Below are 7066 nucleotides of genomic sequence, written 5' to 3'. Positions count from 1 at the left end.
ACTGTTTATTTAACAGGAAGGATCTCATCATGCACAAAAAGCCCACATATTTATAGAGGAGTGACAGCTGAGACAAAGCACACACACACACACACACACACACACACACACACACACACACCAGCAGTGAAGCAAATGAATAAACTATCCTTCTCGTGATTTGTAGAAATGGCTTCTGTGGGTGTTCATTTGTAAGTGGTGATTGTTGAAACACACACACACACGCACACACACACACACACACACACACACACACACACACACACACACACATCAGGATGCCATTAAAGCAGAGTGTGTGTCGAGCTAACAGCTCCAGGCTTTAAAGATGAAACTCGTTGCTCAGAAGCACCCTGCAGCTCTGTAGAGATTTGGGCGAGAATTTAATAATCTGCTCGGTCCAGAGAAATCTCTCCCTCGCCACACACACACACACACACACACACACACACACACACACACACACTCAGAGTCAATAAAAGTTAAGCTAACCTGAATATTGTGCTAGAAGTCAGTAAAAACAGGTGATCACAGCTTTAATCTGGTTCTACTCTGCATAAAAGATCTCAAACATCTTCTGTCTGAATTCCAGAAAAGATCATGTGGTGGATCGGTTTCCTCTGTATCAGATCATTTATTGCAGATTCTACAGCCTCTGACCTACAATTTAATCAAATCTGCTCCAGCATGATTCGGAAATCTTGTGGACTTTTGGAGAAACATTCTTGAAAATGCCCATGTACATTTTTTAGATTTTAATCTGGAAATGGGTTCTACAACACCAGTTGACATCACCAGGATAAGCTTGAGGTGTGGTTCAAAAGTAGATAGACCTTAAAAAATTATTTGCTGTCAAAATCTGAAATGTTATTCTAGAATAGTGGCACTACTGAAATAAGTCTAAAGTGTTGTTCTAGAAAATGTAGGCAGAGGTGGTAGAATGTACTTACAGACTAGAATGTGGTTCTAGAATCTGTATCTAGAATTGGGATGTTTACAGGGAAACAGTCCAGGATAAAGAACTATTATTTACAGTCAAAATCTTAAATGTTTATCTAGAATGGTGACACTATTCTAGCAGTAGTTGGAAATGTGGTGCTAGAAAGGTCAATTACAGTCAGCATACAGTCTTGAAGTTGATCCTAAAAATAAACATAGTTGAGAGTTCTAGCTTTAGAATGGTTATGTGCACTGGAAATAGTATTTACAATCTGGAATGTGGTTCAGTCATAATCTAGAAATATTGCTGTGGTTCTAGAAATTTAACAACGGGATAAATTTTATATATATATTAGAATAGTTAGAGCCCCAAGGATTAATATGTATAGTCAAAATCTGGAAAGGGGTTCCAACAACTGAGTATAAAATTTAGGTTTTAGAATGGCACTGCTTCTGAAAACAGCATTTACAGTTTGGATTGTGGTTTTTAGAATGACAATCTAGAATGGTAATGCTTCAAGGAAAACTATTCATAACCATAATCTGAAATGTGGTTCTAGAATAGTTCCTCCAGGAATTACTGTTTACTGTCATCATTTGGAAATTAGTTGAAGTTAGTTGATTAGTCAATTAGTTGATTAGTTAGAATGGTTCCACCAGTAGGATAAGAGTGGTTCTAGAATGTGGATCCAAAATGTTGGTTATTTGGTACAGCAGAAACTGTATTTATAGTCATAATCTCAATCGTGGTTGCAGATTCTAGGTTCTATAATGGTGACATTTAATGTAAAAGCTGTGAGAAGGTTCTAGAATGTGGATCTTGATTCTGCCATGGAAAAAATCAACATGCAGTCAAAGTCTTGAATGTGGTTGTAAATGAATCCAGAGAACAGAAACATATGGGATTTTTTTTTGTTTCTGAAATATTTTGAAATAAGCAGACATTTGAGTCAAATCCAGTTCTGTCTTTGGATTCAAGTCAATTTCTTCTGCCAGGTTCTTCTGCTGTCCAATCACCGCTCACCATTTACGCTTTCAGAAATACAGCTAGCAAACACATGCGGCGTCCCTGTGAACACCACTGTGGCACCACTTCCCTCATTAATGAAGCGCTTCCTGCTGAACTTGTCATTACTGTCGCCTCGACCTCCGCCGCACTAGCCTCATTAGCCTCGGCTCAGCCAGAATATCAGAAGCCCGTGCAGTTCCTGCCAATCTGAAAATGCTGTGCATTGGCAGACGGCACGGACCCGAGCGGGCAATTAGAATTCGACAAATAGGATATAGGGCATACATTTCTTAGAAAACTTTGGGTTTGAATTTCACAGAAATAATTAAGATCTGGAAATGCTTCCTGAACACAGACTAGAGTTTTCTCAAAGTGAGTCTCTAATATCAGTGTTCTGAGGGTGGTCAGGCTTTTGGGGTACACTAAATAAAAGGTGTGGTTTCTAGAAATGTTTCAAGAATGCCTTTGGCTCTTGGGAGTAACAGATAAAAGTTCTAAAAGTGGTATCACAACATCCATACCATTGGCACTTATTACTGTGTAATCCACTATAGTCCTACAATTTGTTCTAGAATGGAGATGTTAAGGAGAAATATTATTTACAGTCAGGGTCCTGGTTCTATAATGTTCATATCTTCATAGGAACAATAACTGTTTTTATAGACCTAAAACTATTCTAGAAATCCTCTATAACGTTATCTCCAAAGAAACAGGAACTTCCGTTCTAAAGGTAGTTTTTAAGCATCATTAATGCCTCCAGAGCAACAGTACCTACAGCTGACATGCACAAGGTGGCTCTAAAACTTTAGTTTCTCTAGAGGAGCAATATCTACAGCGGTAGTCCATGAGTTGTCTCTTGAACTTCAGCTTTAGATATTGTTCCTTTAAAAATATTGAAGTCCAAGAGGTAGTTATAAAGCTTCCACAGGTTCTAGAACTTCAACACCTCCAGAAGTACGGTTCTAATCCGTATCCTGTACACGGAAAGGACTCCACCGTTCAGCACGGCTGGTTCTTTCTGCATATCAGAACCAGAGAACCACAGCAGCAGCGATCAGATTCTTATTTTGCAGAACAACCAGTTTTGGACGTTTTTTTTTTTTAAGATTTTGAAAGAACATCGTAGCATGTAGAACGAAAGGGATGAGTCATGCCTGCTACGACGAGCTTCAGAGCATAACCGCTTCCTTATTACACGTGTGATTCTTTGTACGGGTTCGAATGAGCGCACAAGGTACAGATTGTTCAGGGATCAATCATCTTAACCTTATAATAGCTCCTTTTTTAGATAATTTAATCTGCTGATGTGCTGCAGGAAGCAGGAGAGTGACGTCGGTGCTCCGTTCCCTCGCTTCATTTATTTCTCCTGGAGGGGGCCTGAGAACGGTGGAGAGCTCAGCAGGTGGCCGGTTTTTATGTGGGTTATAAAAGCTGCAAATTTGAGATGTGAACAGCTGCTGACAGATGTGATCTGACCCGCACGCTACACGGCAAAAAAACATTCGCTATTCCGCAGAAAGACTTCATAAACGGTGTAGAAGTTCAAATGGTCAAAATTAATAACTACAGAAAGCAAGTGTTATTACATCATACAATACAACAGCCAATCATTTTCCGGTATGCAAATGAAGCTAAATCATTGATCTCATGAATGATAACCAAATAATGCATGGAACAAAAATTCCAGTCAGACAGATGCTTATGCAACTACAAAGCCAAGGATATTTGGGGTATTTTTTTCTACATCATCTGTCTGTCTGTCTGTCTGTCTGTCTGTCTGTATGTCTGTCTGTATGTCTGTGTTCCTGATTTCAAGGTGACACAGAGTGATGTTGTTCCCCCGGTTGCCATGGGTTACGCGGCCTCACTCCTGTTTGGCCATTTTCTGCAGGAAAGCCAGTGATCCTCGATCCTTATTAAAACATCACCAGCTTCTAGCTGTGGATCAATAGCTGGAGAAAGTGAGTATATACCGTGCAACAGATTTCTGCTTGGAAACAGAAGTTCTTCTGATCCTTCACACGCTGTCAATTGGTGTCCAGGTTCTGAAACGTGCTTAGTTTAAAAAAATACAAGAAATCAATGGCCCGACGGCGGAGCCAACGTTCAGCACATCAAAAACGAGCTTCAAACATATACAACATCTCTGAAGATCTACATATGGTTTGACGAAACTGTATATACACTGTACAGCCAATGGTTTGGACAGCTGAGCTTTTAGAACATTCCACTCATGAGCTCCACCCTTCAGCTACAAGGGAAGTCTTTTGCAGAAGATCTTCACAACCTTCAACTCATGAAGAGCAGATCGTTTCCTGGTTCAAATGAAAAGAAAATGAAAAGAAAAAGTTCAAACATCTCAGAGTTTCTAGAAGTGCCAGGAGTTTTAAAAGTTCCAGGATTTTCAGTAATTCTAGATGTTTCAGTAGTTCTAAAAGTTCCAAGAGTTCCATAAGTTCTACAAATTCCAGGAGATCTAGGGGTTCCATGAGTTCTAGAAGTTCCGGGAGCTCCAGAAATTGCAGGAGTTTCAGGAGTTTAAACATTCAATGAGATCCAGAAGTGCCAGGAGTTCTAGGAGTTAGAGAAGCTCCTCTTTGTTATTGTTGAGGTTGTAAAGATGCTCTGCAGTTTTCCTGCTGTAACCTTTGCCTTATTAGGAGGTGAAATGACGCCACGATCGCAGTGTGTTTTGAGGAACAGCGACGTGGGAGGAGAAGTGAAGAAGTGATGACAAGATCACGGCCCGGTTACGAGCAGAACTCATCAATCTCACAGCTATTCTGTTTATCCTGTGAGACGCCATTAGGGTTAGGTTATGCTGTGTATGTGTGTATGTGTGTGTGTGTGTGTGTGTGTGTGTGTGTGTGTGTGTGTGTGTGCGTGTTGGTCTGTATGATGAAACTCGCAAAGTATGTGTGTGTGTATATGTATGTGGACATTGCGTCTGGATGATAAGGGGTGACTGCACGTGTGTGTGTGTGTGTGTGTGTGTGTGTGTGTGTGTGTGTGTGTGTGTGTGTGTGTGTGTAAACGGCGAGAGCTCATCAGTCAGTAACACCCTGGTAAATTAAATCACCCTAAAATTCCTAGAGTGTAGCATGGCCTAAAAAGGAGTGTGTGTGTGTGTGTGTGTGTGTGTGTGTGTGTGTGTGTGTGTGTGTGTGTGCTCCTGGGAGCCATGAGGACAAAAACCCAAACATGTTCCAGCCGTCTGGATCTAATCACTCGCTTTCAGCTCTCACACCCTAATGAGCTTTATTTTTCTCCTCCTACAATAATATATCCCTCTTTCTCTCTCTCTCTCTCTGTCCCCCCCACATTTTCCCTCTCTTTCTCTCTCCCTCTCACAATTTAAATAAGAACAATCTTTCCATCGCCATCACCATCTTCTCCTCTTCTTCCTCCAATCTCCATCCTCCCGTTTCCATCCTGCCACCTCCATCTTTCCATCTTGAAGGTGTTCTGGTGAGAGAACGAGGGATTCACCTGTAAACAGATCAGACACGCCATTAAATATTCATTCAGCATGAAGGGCATAATCTTTCAGCGCGATATGAAATTTTCATACCCCGACTCACACTTTTATCACAGTTCGCCGTCTTGTTGTCATTTTATCCTGCAAAGACAAATCTCTCCTCTGTGCTTTATGAAACAGGGATCAGTGGTGGAGTGGTAGAGGGTGGAGAGATCAGTGATGGAGTGGTAGAGGGTGGAGAGATCAGTGATGGAGTGGTAGAGGGTGGAGAGATCAGTGATGAAGTGGTAGAGGGTGGAGAGATCAGTGATGGAGTGGTAGAGGGTGGAGAGATCAGTGATGGAGTGGTAGAGGATGAAGGGATCAGTGGTGGAGTGGTAGAGGATGAAGAGATCAGTGGTGGAGTGGTAGAGGATGAAGGGATCAGTGGTGGAGTGGTAGAGGTGGAGAGATCATTGGTGGAGTAGTAGAGAATGGAGGATTGGTGGGTGGAGTGGTAGAGGGTGGAGGGATCGGTGATGGAGTGGTAGAGGATGGAGGGATCAGTGGTGGAGTGGTAGAGGGTGGAGAGATCAGTGGTGGAGTGGTAGAGGGTGGAGAGATCAGTGATGGAGTGGTAGAGGGTGGAGAGATCAGTGATGGAGTGGTAGAGGGTGGAGAGATCAGTGATGGAGTGGTAGAGGATGAAGGGATCAGTGGTGGAGTGGTAGAGGATGGAGAGATCAGTGGTGGAGTGGTAGAGGATGGAGAGATCAGTGGTGGAGTGGTAGAGGATGAAGGAATCAGTGGTGGAGTGGTAGAGGGTGGAGAGATCATTGGTGGAGTAGTAGAGGATGGAGGGATTGGTGGGTGGAGTGGTAGAGGGTGGAGGGATCGGTGATGTAGTGGTAGAGGATGGAGGGATCAGTGATAGAGTGGTATTTTTCTGCACTGGCAGATGATTTGATTTGTTTCTTATTTAATGTATTTCTTATATTTAGCAGCTTTAAATGAGGAAGATTTTAAAATATGTTACTCCAAATAACTTCCACTTGAAGTTCACACAGTCAGTAGGGATTAAAGCACAGATGGAATCGGATCATCTGCTCTTTCCATGGTGTTGTTGATAGATAAGGAATTAATCAGACAATAAATCCACCATGTCTCCTCGTACTCGATGCATGAGATAATTGAAGCTGATATTTTCTCAATGAATTTTTTATGATGGTGTGACAGGTGGGAGCTGGAAGCTCAGGAGGGGATGAGGACCAGCCAGAACAATTGCATTGGTGTTTATTTATTTCTTTTTCAGGATGGAACCTAAAGGCCAATACTGTAAGACAGAAGGCATTGTCAAGCTGAAGGACACACGAAGTTTGACATTTCGCAACGCAAGTTTCTTGACGTCATTCGGTACTTCGGTAAGTTCATTAAACAAATGTTCAGCTGCTGACATTTTTCAGGATTCTTAAAGAGATTGCTTCATTTTAGACTATGAAGTGTTTTACTTACATAATCTTCCAGTTTTTCTTTGTACGATTTCTGCAGTAGGAGGATGGGGTTACATCTGCAAGTGGTCTCATTATTGTCAAGAGTCTAGTCTGTAAATATGATGACTTTTCCTTGTTAAGAGTGCAATCAAAGTATGAAGCAGTTTAACA

This window comes from Silurus meridionalis, chromosome 18 (assembly GCF_014805685.1).
Source record: "Silurus meridionalis isolate SWU-2019-XX chromosome 18, ASM1480568v1, whole genome shotgun sequence".
Classification (NCBI taxonomy): Eukaryota; Metazoa; Chordata; class Actinopteri; order Siluriformes; family Siluridae; genus Silurus; species Silurus meridionalis.
This window is presented reverse-complemented; position numbering follows the sequence as displayed.